This window comes from Spermophilus citellus (assembly GCF_964194105.1).
Source record: "Spermophilus citellus genome assembly, chromosome: 15".
Classification (NCBI taxonomy): domain Eukaryota; kingdom Metazoa; phylum Chordata; class Mammalia; order Rodentia; family Sciuridae; genus Spermophilus; species Spermophilus citellus.
The window spans coordinates 45,217,964-45,231,888 of NC_138195.1; the positions used below are offsets into that span (position 1 = coordinate 45,217,964).

The 13,925-nt window shown below is 55.1% G+C and overlaps 1 protein-coding gene across 14 annotated transcripts in view; it reads left to right on the forward strand.

The window, feature by feature from the left end:
- Window positions 1-6,527: 6,527 nt before the first annotated feature.
- The window catches only part of CDH23 (cadherin related 23), a 381,002-nt gene continuing 373,604 nt past the window's right edge, over window positions 6,528-13,925 (forward strand). For 3 of the 14 annotated variants that reach the window (XM_081267119.1, XM_081267138.1, XM_081267129.1), the window contains exon 1: window positions 6,528-6,909. The gene's annotated coding sequence lies outside the window, so the exon portion shown is untranslated. The remainder of the gene's footprint in view (window positions 6,910-13,925) is intronic. The other 11 variants (XM_081267124.1, XM_081267122.1, XM_081267123.1 and 8 more) reach the window with 9 other exon arrangements.

Consider the following 13,925-nt stretch of genomic DNA (forward strand, 5'->3'; position numbering starts at 1 on the left):
TCCTTCTGCCTCTGCCCTTCTGGAAGCCGAGCCTTGCTCATTCTTTTTTTTCTTTCTTTTTTTTTTTTTTTTTTTTTTTTTGTGGCACTGTCACAGGCACGTGCTTGCAGAGCCAGTGCCAGTGACGTGCTTCTGTGGATGAGTCCAGCCTGTGCTCATGGCGCTGATGCCTCTCACTGCCAGGAAGTCTGGGCCGTGCAGAGAGGAACTGCCCCCTGAGGGGTGGTGGCTGACACAGCCCAACAAAGGCCCTGGATGGAAAGCCGTTCGGAGAGGCAGCAGGGGCTGAGGCAGAGCTGGGGCCCCAGGCCCACCTTCCCCCAGTGCCTGGGGCACTCGGTGCCAGTCCTTGCCACCAACCACCATTCTGCACCAATGCATAATTCATGGCCTCGTGTGCCAATCTGTGCCAGCTTTAATTAGCTTCTAACTTTTTGTCATTCATTTGCTATGAACACCTTATAAATAAATGATGGGCCCGGGGATCGGGGAGAGGGGCAGAACGCGAGGGAGACAGGCGGCCTCTGCGGACCCCGTAAGGGAGGCTGAGCTTCCAGGACTGTGCCCAGGGAACCCTGTGTCCCCTGGGGGTTTCCCGGGGGTCCTCTGCTCTGCAGATGGGAGGCCCCGGCCCACCTTGTTAGCCCCCCAGCCTTCCCCAAGCCCAGCTGAGCTGCCACAGCTGTGCCGGGCTCCACGGGCCCACAAAGAAGCTCAGGAGCACACATGTTTGCTTTATGGTGGCAGCGCCACCCGGGAGAGGGCGTGTGGGCCAGAAGCGACAAACAGCTTTTCACCAGCCAAGGGGTGGGAGTAGGAAACCGTGCCTGGTCGGGAGGCGGGAAACAGTGACACAGGACACCCGGAGGACAGGCATCGGTGTGCATTAAAAATACTCGTTGACCCTCCAGGGAGGAGAGACTTGGTTCTGAGTGTCGCCTTGTTTTTACAGTTTATTGAGCACTTTAACATGTGTTTTTCTCTTTTGACCGGAATGGCCGTCTTGGGAGGTGTTCTCAGGGGCTGGGGGCTCTCACGCCCATTTACCACAGAGCAAGCTGAGGCTCCCACCAGGTGGCCACTGGGTGGCCAGGCCCAGCCCACTGCAGCACAGTCTCTTGGGCTTTGCATTGCGCCCCTCGGCCTCCTGTCTGGTCCTCAGGGAGGACAGCAGGGCGCAAAGCCCCCAGGGGCGGCTGGAACGCCAAGGCGGGGCCAGTCCGATCCCCAATCCCCGTGACTCAACAGGCGGGACGTGTTTAAAGCCACATACGCGGCTCCCTCCCTCCCTTCTTTATTCATGGAGAGCACCGGCAAGCCGCTGGCCACCTGGCGGATCAGGGATGCAGAGACATTGAATGGGTGGTGTCCTACCTCCCAGAAGCCAGCCGGGGGTCTCCTGGGACAGGGCACGCTCCCCTCCCCTTCCTTGGCCCGCATGTTTCCCCAGGGCCCTGTGTCCTCCCCTGTGGCCTGTGCTGCTCCGTCCCAGGACCACTTGCTGAGTGACGCCCAAGGCTCTGGGGCATGGCATCCAGGATTCATCTCTTTCCTTCTTCTGCCTACGAGCTCCTTGGCCAGCTCACTACCTCCAGTCCGCCCCTCCAACTCAGACGCCCTTGGTGACCTTATCTTGCAGGGACACCACCTTTCAAGGCCCCATTTAGGTGGCCCCTCCTGTGTGAAGCCTTCCCTAATTCTCCTTGGAGAGGGTGGATGGCACCCTGCTGGCGTCTCCTCTGTCACTGCAGAACTTAGTCCTGGCCTAAAGAATGGCCCTGTCTACTGCTTCCTGTTTGCTTCTGTGTCTCCAGCTGGACTGTAGCGTCTCTGAGGGCCACACCGATGTCCTGTGTTTCTCTGTGTCCTCAAGTCCAGCTTGGCACCCTGGGGCCCTGCAGGTCTGGGGGTTAGACAAATGAACAAAGACTCAGTCCCTGCCTCCGAGGGCCTGGAAATCAACGTGGCTCTGGATGGGAGAGGAAGATGCAGACACCCTGACAGGAGGCCCTGAGGTGGAAGGGGTCAGGGTGCCACTTTTTTGTTTTCTTTTTAATTTTGACCGAAGAGCGGGAAAGTGACTTGAGCAATGCTGTTGTCCCGGGTGGGCTCCCCTGTGATCTTGGGAAGGGAACCAGCCAGGGTTCTCATGGCCACAAGCAACAGAATTGAGCTCTGGATAACGGAGGCAGGAAATGAACTACTGGTTAGATGGCGCGCGGGGGCGGGGGGGGGTGGGCTATAGAATCAACCAGAAGGCTGGAGTATAGGCCCAGACAACAGATGGGAACCAACAGAGGCTGGTGGCCAAGAGCACACCCAGATCAGGCTCCAGGAGCCCAGGCCAGGTGCTTTGCATGGTTGTGCATATGAAACTAGTCATAACTATTCCTAAATTTTACAGCTCCCCTCAAGCTTCCAAGTTGAGTGCAGCTAGACTTTTGCAATGAGTTTATCATCACTGTGACAAAATACCTGAGATAAACAATTTTTTTAAAAAAATATTTTTTTTTTAGTTGTAGGTGGACACAATACCTTTATTTATGTGGTGCTGAGGATCAAACCCAGGGCCTCACACATGAGAGAACAGCGCTGTACCACTGAGCCCCAGCCCCTGACCCCTGAGATAAACAATTTTTAAGGACAAAAGATTTATTCTGGCTCATGGTTTCTGAGCACGGTCACTCGGCCCCACCCCTTTGGGTCTGTGTTGAGGCTGAATATCATGGAGGAGAGCACTTGATGGAGGCCTGGTCCCAATGTCCCCTTCCAGGACACGCCCTGCTGACCCAACTTCTCAACTAGGCCCCATCTCTCAAAAGTTCGCACACCTCCAAGCATCCCCAGCAGTTAGGGCTGGAGCATTGGACACGTGAGCATTTGGGGACAGCTCAGGGCCTGGTCCATCCCTTCCTGCCTGCAGTGGTCATCTTCCCTGGCCAGGAGGAGCCTTGGGTAATGCTGGGTCCTGGGCGGTGGGTGGCTCTGTGTGGCTCTGCCCTGTCAAAGTGCTTCCACACTCTGCTCCCAGAGAGGGCCGGGCAGACCCCACTCTCTCACCCATGGAAAAGGACCAGGCTCAGAGAGGTCAGGGGAGGTTCCGAGATCCCATAAGAGGGTAAGAGGTGCCTCTTTACCCACCCGCCTCCTTTCCTGGGTGCCCCGGGCATCGGGGAGTGGAGGAAGTTTCCTAAGGAAGGGGTGATGGAGAGAACTCTGGGAGCTGTTGATGGAACAGCTCTGAAACGGCTTGGGGAATAGAAACCCCCAAATGGGAAAGAGGCTAAAATTCCAGGAATTCATCTCATGGAGATTGAAAACTCCTGACTTGCATGTTCAGAGGACAGAGGCTGAGTTCTGTTCCCCAGTTCTGAGTTCTCTGCCCACATCCCCATCCTGCTTTGTGTGGTACACGCACAGAACAGTGAGACTGCTCTTCACATCCAGGATTCCACGCTCTTCACAGGGAGTCTGTGTACTCACCTCTGGGCCTTGGCACATGCTGTTCTTACCACCTGAAACACCACTGTGCTGTCTCCATCTGTGCAACTCCCAGTGATCCCAGCAAAACCCAGCTCGGACATCTCCTTGCAGGCAGTCTTTCTTGGACTTAACCTCTTGAGAATGAATCATGCTCTCTCTTTGGTCACTCTTTCCCTGCTAGACTATTATTATTTTTAAATATTTTTTTAGTTGTCAACTTTATTTTATTTATTTATATGCAGTGCTGAGAATCGAACCCAGTACCTCACACATGATAGGAGAGTGCTCAACCTCCGAGCCCCAACCCCAGCCACCTTTTTTGTTTTTTAATTCCCCTATTACAGATTCAGAGTGGTTCTATAGGCTGGTTGCACCCTGACGCCCCAGTGTCAGGTACAAAGCCTAGTGCTTGGTACAAAGTGGGGACTTGACAAATACATATGGAATCAAAGTAGCTGCCAAGGAATCCTATGAACAGAAGCATGATGTCCACATCTGAGGAGGTGATGGCCTCCCTGGACTCAGTACTATTTTGTTCACGTGTAAAATGGTTTGCAGACAGTTTTGGGCAGTCAGGGCTTCAAAGCGATAGTGATAAATCAGAAAGAAAGAAGGTGTAAAGGTTGGCAAAACATTGGGAAACTCTTCCATGTTCATTTTATGAATGGGAACACCAGGCCCTGAGGGGTCCCATGTCCAGCCCCACAACCTTTCAGCTGATCTAGAACTGGGAACTCAGATCTCCTGATACCCAGCTCCACCTCTCTGTCTAAAACCGAGACTATCTGGGACAAGCCCATTTTCCTGTGTGGCCCTCCCACTGGGAGCCCCATCTCAGGAAACAGCCCCCGTCCACCCGCTTCCACCAGCCAGAGGCTGGGCAGGCTTCCCCTTGACACTGGCCTCTTGGCCAGCCTCACTCCCTTGCTAGTCCTATAGATTTTCACCCTCCTCCCCCAGCACTCCTCCACCCCTGCCCCGGCCATGCCAGGCTTCTGGCACCAATTACCATGGCAACCGAGACAACCTGATGAGGTGCGCTCCATCAGAGCCGAGATCTGTGTTTCCCGCTCACTGACGTACCCACGGGTCTGCAGTCACAGGACTGCCAACCTTTTCTGTAAAGGGTCAGCTAGTCAATGCTTTTCTTTGGTGGATAGTGCAGTCTACAGCTCCTTAACTCCGTGGCTGTAGCATGGAAGGAGTCACTACCATAGGTATGTCTGAGAGACACTGAAACTTTAGTTTCAACAAAACTTTATTTACAAAAACAGGTGATGGGATGGATTTGACCAATGGGCAGCCATGTGCTGACCCCTGGTCTAGAAAATATCCTGGCACATAGTAAACATTTTTAATGGAAGCAGACTCCTCTTGTCATCCCACCTCCCAGTGCACCCCTATTTTTATAACTACAGATCATAACACTCCTGCCCCTCAGCCTCCTCCCCAGCCATCTGCTTGGAGCCTTTTCCTTTAGGGTTAAGGGCAAGCCCCATGGGGGCCGACTCACCCCTTGGTGTTCCCTGCGCATGCCCCCCGTCTCTGCCCGCCAGCCTCTCTGGCCGTCTTTCCCTTCCTGCTAGCTACTACCCACAACAGGGCTTTGGCACATACTATTTCTCCTGCTAAAACTCCATTCCCTCCATTGCTTATCCTTCAGATCTCAGCGGGGTCTCCTCTTCCAAGAAGTCTTCCCTGACCAAGAAAGACTTCCCAGGTATGTTAAAGCACCATTCACCACACCTAGCATGATTCTGGCTATATTTCAGCTATTTATGATTCATTAGCCAAGGTCTATTCCCTTTCAGAGCATGAGGCACAGGACCATACTCCTAGAACCCACCTCAGTGAGTTAGCACATAGTGGCAAATATGAGTGAATGAACTCTAAAGAAGTGGAGTTCTGGAAACCCAGAGATTCCGGTTCACTTCCTGCCTCCACCATAGGGACAGTTATTGGCCCTCCAGAGGCCTGCTTTCTCACCATGAGAATGAGAAAATGACAGGACCTTGCAGAAAGGCTGTGTGGCAGATAGGTAGAATGACTGGAGGCTCAGACAGACTCAGCCCAGAGCCTTGCTCCAGGCAGCTACTATCAATTATGCTCGCCCATACAGTGACAGGTCCAGAAATCCTGTCAACTGGAAAAGAGTTAAAGAAAATTCAGAATGTTTAGCCCGGGGAAATGAAGATCAAGGGCAGGGAACAACCCTCGTCAATTACCTGAATAAGACTTTCCCTGGATCCAGCTGTCTCAAAGTCAAGAGGTCCCTGTACCTATAGGTGTGCAAAAGGAGCTGGCAGACCATCACTCAGGGAGCTGCAGCAGGGACTCTCTTAGGGTGAGGGTGCCTAGGTCTCCTCTAGATTCTCTTCCAACTCGGTGTCCCCCATTTCTAAGCATCTGGAGTCATTCTGACATATAGGGAAGGAGCTCATGAGTAGGGTGGGCACAGGCAGCTGCTTGGAGCCATGCTCGGCCAAGCAGTTCCAAGGACTAGCTCAGCGACTCTGGGTGCAGAGAGGGGGCGCTTAAAGCCAACAGATGGCGCGGGCTCACCTAGGCCGAGCGCCCGTTCGCTCGCTTCGTTTTCCCGGGAGCGTTTCTGCACTCGGCCGGAGGCGCGGAGCGCGCAGGAGGCTGGCCGGGTCCCCAACCCTCTGTGCACCCCTCTGCGGGGCTGGGCCCAGCGGGCACCGCTCCCACACACACCTGCGGCCGCTTCCGCGGGCTTCCTCCCTGCCCCTTTGGGGGATTCGTGGAGTTGCCACAGCAGCCGGTGCCATGACATCGGCAGAGGGCAGCTCCGCCAGCACTGAAATATTCATGCTCTGAGTTCTCAGCTGGGCTCTGCGCCGCTCCCGGGGGTCCTCGCGGGCGCGGTGGGGCGGGGGCCTGGGGTCCCGGCTGCGCTTCAGGGTGGGGGCGTGCAGGCGCGCGGGCGGGGCTGGGCGCGGCGGAGGTGCGGGAGGGAGCGTCAGGAGGCGGGGTCTGGGGCGGGGGCCGAGCGGGGCGGAGGCAGCGAGGGAAAGTTGATCGCGGACTTGAGCGCCGGCTGTGGCTCAGGAGAGAGGGGCGCGGGCGGCTGGCGCGATGCGCGGCCAGAGAAGGCGTCCGACGGCTGCCGGGCGCTGAGCCGGCGGGGCGGGGCGGCCGGCCCCGGGAATGGAGAGCGGGGGTGCAGAGCCTCGGGACGTTCGGTGTGCGCCTAGTCCGAGTCCGCGGCGCGCCTGAAGTTGCAGCCGGCGAGCGGCGATCGGGCGGCCCGAGGGACCGGAGAGCGGCCGGCGCACCGCGGATGAGCCTTCGTGCCGGCGGCGAGACGCGGCGGTGGCCAGGGCCGGAGCAGGCGGCCTGCGGGGGCCGATCCGGCGGAGAGGAGAGCCCGAGGCGCGGCGGGGCGCCGCTCCATTCACGCACACGGTACCCAGAGTCGCTCACCGCCCCTTCCCTCCCTGCTTTCCTCCCTTCCTCGCGCTGTTCGCCAGCCGCGCGGCAGGAAAGTTGGATCGCGGGTTGAGACCGCAGCGGCCAAGCCACTTGTTCCCGTCGCGGCCATCACCCGCGGCGAGCGCCCGGGGCCTCCTGCCGGAGGCCCCTGGCCCAGGCCCTGCGCCTCGCTCCGAGCCCGCGGACCGACGCGCGGCAACTTTAATTCCCGGGAACTCTAATTCCCTCCGCCTTGGCCTTGGGAGGACACGCACACATTCCCCACCCTTGTTCCGGGACCGCGAGTATTCAGGTGCCTTTCTCTAAGCGCAACAGAGAGGGTCCAGGTCTGGGAGGGAAGAATTTCCGGGATAAAGAGGACGTTAGGATCCAAGCCAGTCCCTTCTGGGCTCTGGGTCCCTATTTGGACCGTGGATATGGGGCGTGGCGCACCTCCACGGCTGGGTGGGCAGTGGCGCTGGAGGAATCTACAATCACGTAGCTCTCCTCTCCCCTCATCCCCTTCCTAAGCCCGCGGAAGACCCCAAGGGACTCTTGTAACCTCCCCAATCCGGTCCCACCATGAGAAGTCGCGCCCCTCGCAGCGCTGAGAGCCTCGTGCGGCGGCTCACTCTCTGTTTCCGTGCCCTGGAGCTGGCCGGCTAACCGGTGGTGGTGGCGGTGGCTGGCGGTCCCCAGGGGCTCGCCACGGGAGCATTACTCCTCTTCTCCCGGCAGCTTAGCCCGGGACTCGTGCAGAGTCCGCGCATTCCAGGGTGGCGGCAGAGCCAACCAGCGGGCACTCAATGCCTTCTTTCCTGGAGCGGGCACCTGGAGCCCCTGCCTCTGTGCAGAGAACGGAGATCCAGTGCCCTGCTGCCTCTAGCCGCCGCATCTCGGCGACCCCAGCCCCAGCCCTGTTGCTGTCGGGCCTACGGGAGGAAATTAGCCTTTCCTGGGTAGGAACACGCCTCCACCCTTCCGAGTAACACAGAAGCAGACCTGCCTCTTCAGAGTACTTGCCTTCTGGGACCAGAGGGACATTGACCCTAGCCTTTCAGCTTCTTAGCAAGTGCCCCCAACCCAGTTTGAATTTGAAATAAACTGGGAAGACACAAGGATTGTGTGTGTGTGCGCGCATATGTGTTTGTGTGCTGGGTGGAGTTAGATCCTTGCATAGGGAAGAATTAGGCTGTGGGGTGGGAGTGGGTGCCTCCAGACTGACTGGGGCCAGGTGCAAGGTGGCGATGAGTCAGCCCACGGTCAGGGAGAGCTGGCTTGGATGAATGCTTGGTTCCTGGTGCAGGGATAGGCGCACTGCGGTCTGCACCTGAGGGTGAGGGGCCAGATGTCACTGCTGAGGAGGGGCTGGGAAGGGGCACCTTGGCTGGAGAAATAGCCATGTTTGAAGCTGTTTCTCCAGGGCTGGGCAGGGCAGGAAGGCCGAGTTGCCTGCATGGCAGAGAGCTAGAGTACACCTTGAACTGAAAAGGTGGCACTACAGAAGTGACTGGTGTGAACAGAAACTCTGCCCTGCTGCTGGAGAACAGCGAGGGTGGGAGGCCCCCAGCCAGTGCCCTGGCCTTGGTGGCCCCAACCACAGGTCTGCCTTGGCCTTCCTGGGCTGTAAATAGCTGTGCTCCTCACAGCTGCTTATCAGAGTGCTTGATTTGAGGTTATGGTGACTGATGGTCCTGGTTGCCTCCCAAATAGCTGCCCCACCCTACAGCCTCCTTACCTTGTCACGTTACCATTTGAGGTTCATTTCTTTGAGCTCAGTGTTTTAAAGAGCACCTTTCTGAAGTGCTGATTTAAAATGCACCTCTTTCTGGGAGGCGGAGGTCTCACGGCACCTTGCAGCTCTGAGTTGACCCGCAGCGTCTGCATCACCTAGGAGCCCGTTAGGAATGCAGGTGCACTTAGCTTTCCAGGGAATGAGCATTGCACAGCCTCGTGGGGGCAGCCTGTCGAACAGGGCAATGGATTGAACACCAGGGTGAGAACCAGATGAAACTTCTTCGCCTGGACACTTGTGCTACAGTTAGGTTAACCATCTGCTGTTGGCTTCTCGAGGTTGTACCTGATAATGCCACAAGGCTGTCTGTGTTTGGGGGGCCTTTAAGCAGATCCAAGTGTCAGCTCAACTGTCCATGCAATTAGTACCTTGATGTAGGTGCACACGGGCCTGGAAGAGGGGGACAGAGAGCCTACTGCACACACTCTGCCTCCAGGGCTCCTGGGGCGGAAGCAGAAGAAATGAAGCAACCCTTCTCCATCTCGTCTACTCCTCCCAGATGGGTGGCCTTGGGATCTGGAGAGGGAGAGCTGCTTCAGGCCAACTTGGGACGGCCCACGCAGGGGGAGATATTGGCTAGGTTCCACCCACCCCCCAACCTGGACTGGACATACCACCTCTACTGCCCTGGAAGGTCCTAAGCTCTGAGGTTGATACCAAGGATTGGTGGTAGGACACCCCCTGGTCCTCTAGAGAAATGATGATGATGACCCAGGCTGGCCTGAAATTTGGATCAGAGGCCTGGTGGAGCCCTGTGTCACAGATGGAAGGCCATCATGTGGCTCCCACACCCTAGCCCTGCCAAAAAGAGCACCATTTCCTCCTCAGCTAGCCTCTGCAGGAAGAGGGCAGCTCTGCCAGGTGCCACGTGCCTAGGAGAAGCTGAGGATGCAGACTGGTGTGGTCATGAGTCTTACAAAGCATGACGCCATGTGAAAGCATTCTTTCGTTGCTTTGAGAATCAATGAGTTAACATGTCTAGGTGATGGGCTGGTGTGGTGGCTCCGTGGTAGGGTGCTCGCCTAGTATGTGTGAGGCGCTGGGTCCGATTCTCGGCACCACATAAAAAATAAATAAAGCAAAGGTATTGTGTCCATCTACAACTAAAAAAAATTTTTTTAAATGGCTTAGTGAATAAAGTCTTACAGTTTTCTTGAACCTTCGGGTTTTAAAACATTCAGTGTTCCATGTATATAGATGGTTTTAAAAATTAATTGCTTTTGGGCTGATTGGTGTCTTATTCAATGATAGTTTTTTTTTTTATTATTATTCATTTTGTTTTATTTTGAGCTTTGATTTGAGCTCCTCTCAGTACTGGGCCCATCCAGTTTGTCATTAGTAGGTGAGCAAGGTCATTTGTGAATGAGACCCTGCTGGATGGGTTATTTTAGGATGGGAGTATTTTGCCTTTGGTGGAAAAGGCGAGGGGATTGGGTGCATTCTCCAGTTCTCCAGAAGAATCTGTACTTCTGCACATTTGGTGGGTATACACTGCTCTAGAGTCAGGACTCCTGGGAGCCTTCTGGGCCCCGGGGGGTGGGGGAGGGCTTCCTCCCAGCCTGTGCCCCTCCCTCACTGTCCTTCCTTGATGATGCTTCTCCCTGCTCTGCAGGGTGCTATCCCCAGGGCTCAAGCTGTGTCTCTCCTCCTCATCTCCCCAGGGGGCCACCACACTGGGGAGTGGGTGCTCCATCACTGGGGAACTGAATGGGTACTGTCAGGTGATGGCCCTCCGCCTTCTCCAGCCCTAGTACTAGGTGTTCATCGGCACACTAAGCACTTCTGTGTCTAAGCAGTTCCAACTGTTCATGTTGGTTACTCCCAAGGAGAGAGTCTGGTGCCCATCTTGCTAGACTCCTGGCTGTAGGCACGTGATCTTGGAGTTGGGGCCTCAAACTCACATGCCTCGAGGGGCTAGGATGCAGACAAAGGGTAAAGCAGGGCCAGATATAAGACAGTAGGGAGTGGTGGGGACTGTGGAGAACCGAAGGGCTCCTAGAAAAGGAGCAGCTGTAGGCAAAACCCTTCTATGTGACAGATGTCAGAATAATGGTTCCCCTGGGACTCTCATGACCAGGACACAAGAGGTGCTTCTGGGGTGCCGGAAATTTCTATAGCTTGATATGAATGTCTACAAAAATTTTTGTAAAAGAGCAAATTCACAAAACGTGAGAACATTTATGGGCCATATTTATTTGGATTCAGTATGCAAATAGCTCTATGGAGTCCCATAGGGCAGGAAATGCACATTGTCACCAACCTCACTGTCAGTGAGAAACTGGCATATTGAAGAAGTGCCACAAGAAGATGACTTTCTAGTCTTCCCCTGGGAGGTGTGATCTAGTACTGTCCTGGGGAGTGGGGTCTGCTGGGTCCTGTAGTGGCTCCGAGGTAGGTCTGTACTTCTGAGCCTCAGGATTTGTGCTCTTGGGGCTGTGTCACACTCAGATAGGGAAAGGTCCCTTGGCTGGTAGAAGGGGAGTGGAAAATGTTAAAGACTCTCTGAGGCTGTGTGGCTGAGGGTGACACCGTGCTTGGTTTTAGCACTTATATTGTTCTAAAACCCCTCCAGGGCCAGCTGTGACTTTGATCATCACTCTTTCCCTTCATGATTTTTATAAGGCAGCTGGGGGGCAGGCAGAACTGGGGTTGGACAACAGTTCTGCTCTTGAGCTCTGAAGCCTTGGCTCTGGCATAAAGCTTTGCTCAGGCCTTAGTTTCCACATCTGTAAAATGGGAATAATTGTGGGGCAAGGTAGTGAACACCTGTAATCCCAGCGGCTCAGGAGGCTGAGGCAGGAGGATCACAAGTTCAAAGCCAGCCTCAGTAATTTAGCCTGAGGCCCCAAGCAACCCAGCGAGACCCTGTCTCTAAATAAAATATATAAAAAAGGCCGGGGATGCAGCACAGTGGTTAAATGCCCTGGTGTTCAATCCCCCCAGTACCTTAAAAAAAAAAAAAAAAACAAAATAAAGAAACCTGAAATAATTTTCAGTTGCTTCTCAGACTCAAGGTGGGCCTATAGAAAACCTGGCACATAGTATATAAAGCACAATATGGTTACTTTTTTATTTCCCTTTTTACTTAGTTGTGTGTTAGGCACATTCTGTTCTGGCAAAAGAGGTGAAACCTCCCCTGATTTTCAGAGCTTGACAGTTTCTAAGTTCATAAATTCAGTTCTGCCTGAAGACTGAGTGTGTGCGTGTGTACACTCAATATTTGTATCGCTAGTCCTGTAATCGGGAATTACTTGCTGATAACGTTTAAAAATCCAGCAGATTCATATGAAAGCCCATATCTGGGCATTTCTGATTACCACTGGTGACCTCTGATCCAGGTTCTCGGTTGACAGCTGTTGGTTGGCGCTGGGTGGCGGTTATCGCTTTAATTTTATTTAAGAATTCTTTCATTGAGGAATCTGTGCATATCAGGGGGTGAGCAGACCCCCAATGCTAGTGGTGGATTTCCACACATGGGTGCACCTGTGTGATCCCTCCTATCCCCGCCAAGGAGACACAGGAGGTTCTAGCACCTTGCGGGGGGGGGGGGGGGTCCCACCACGTCCCTCCCAGACCATCTCATTCCACGCCCAGTGACTGCCTCTGACTTTGCTGTGGTTCCTTCATGCGTGAGTGTTGCCCACAGCCTCCTCTTAGGTGCCTCTGGGTGAGTCTGCAGCCCTCAATTCTCGACAGTCACTACCTCTCCCTGTCACCTCATATTGACCCGCTTTACCATTTGTGCTAGTTCCTGGCCCCTTTGGCCATCTGTGTTTGCGACCTCCTCTCAGGGACTGAGAGGTCCAGAGCCCAGCTGGTTCTGCCACTTTACAGTGGAGGAAACTGAGGCCCAGAGGCAGGGAGGCCCACTCACAGCCCTGAGATGAACTGGCCGGGGTGGTGGCCGGTCAAGGGCAGAGTCCCGCTCCTCCTGCCCCAGCGGGCCCAGCAGCCCAGGCCCGGCAATCAGTGCCCCTGAGCTTCCTGCAGATCATCATCGGGAGAGGGAGGAGGCTCTTGTGGGCCGCGCCTTCCTGGAGATGCGTCTTCCCGAGGCAGGCTGTTAGCGGCCCTGCCATCCTCTTTAAAGGCCATCTTCCATTTGGAGAGGACCTGAGATGCCATTTGTGACAAGGGCCCCGCGTGCTACCTTGATTGTGTCTGTTGCTGAGAGAAGGCTGTAATTTGGGAGCCAGTGGAGTGAAGGGGGAAGGGAAATAGAACAAGGAGCCGGGGCGGGGGGGAGGAGGAGGGGACAGGGCAGCTGTGACCCTGATGGGTGTCCATTTGTATCACTAGTCCTGTCCCCAAGGAACGCTGACTGTTCCCTGCCTCGCCAGGGTTGAGGCGAGTCTGCTCCAAGTCCCTCCAGAGACACCCACTGGCTGGCCCTGCAGAGAGAGGATGCCAGCCACCACTGCCCCCAGGCCCCACGTCCCTTCTCCTGCTCTGAGCTGCCCCTGGATCTGGAGAAGCCGATTTGCCTTTCGTTTCTGGAGCCAGGATTGTGCTGAGCCCATTTTCAGAGAACCAAGCAGACGGAACTCTGAGCGGGGGTCTCTCTGCCCCTCCGTGGGGGTCTCGGGCTTTCTCCTTGCTGGAGAAACATGGGTCTGAAGCCATCAAAAAGCCAGAACATGCTGGCAGGTGAGGGGGGTGGCTTCCAAATCCATCCTCTTTTGTGCTTAGGGCCCCACATCTGCCATCCGGAGAGGTCCTTCCTTCAGCCATCCAGCCATCCGATACTGAGCATGTGCCAGCCTCTGTCTCGTCGCTGGGGCCTCATGCTGAGAATCTACAGCAATCCTGCCCACCAGAAATTAATGCAAGCCACAGGTGGAGTTCTGAATTTTCTAGTTGTCACTTGCAAAAAGTTAAAGACACAGGTGCTATTACTTTTGGTAATTGATTTTTGCTTTATCCTGTGTGTCCAAAATGTTGTTGCTTCAACATGTAATCGATATCACAATTGATTGACGCTTTTTTTCCCATAGGAAGTTTCAGGATCAGGTGTGTATTTTGCACGTGGAGCACATCCTGATTTGGACTCACTGTGAGCTGGTTTTCTAGAGGCCTTCCACTCAGTCTCCCTCAGAACCCCCAGCACCAGACACCACGCTCGCAGTGTGTGGAATGCCATGTGCCCTCTCCATGGGACACTAGGGACTTACGTGGAGGGCAGCCTGCCATGGTTAACATATTTTAGAGAAGCGTG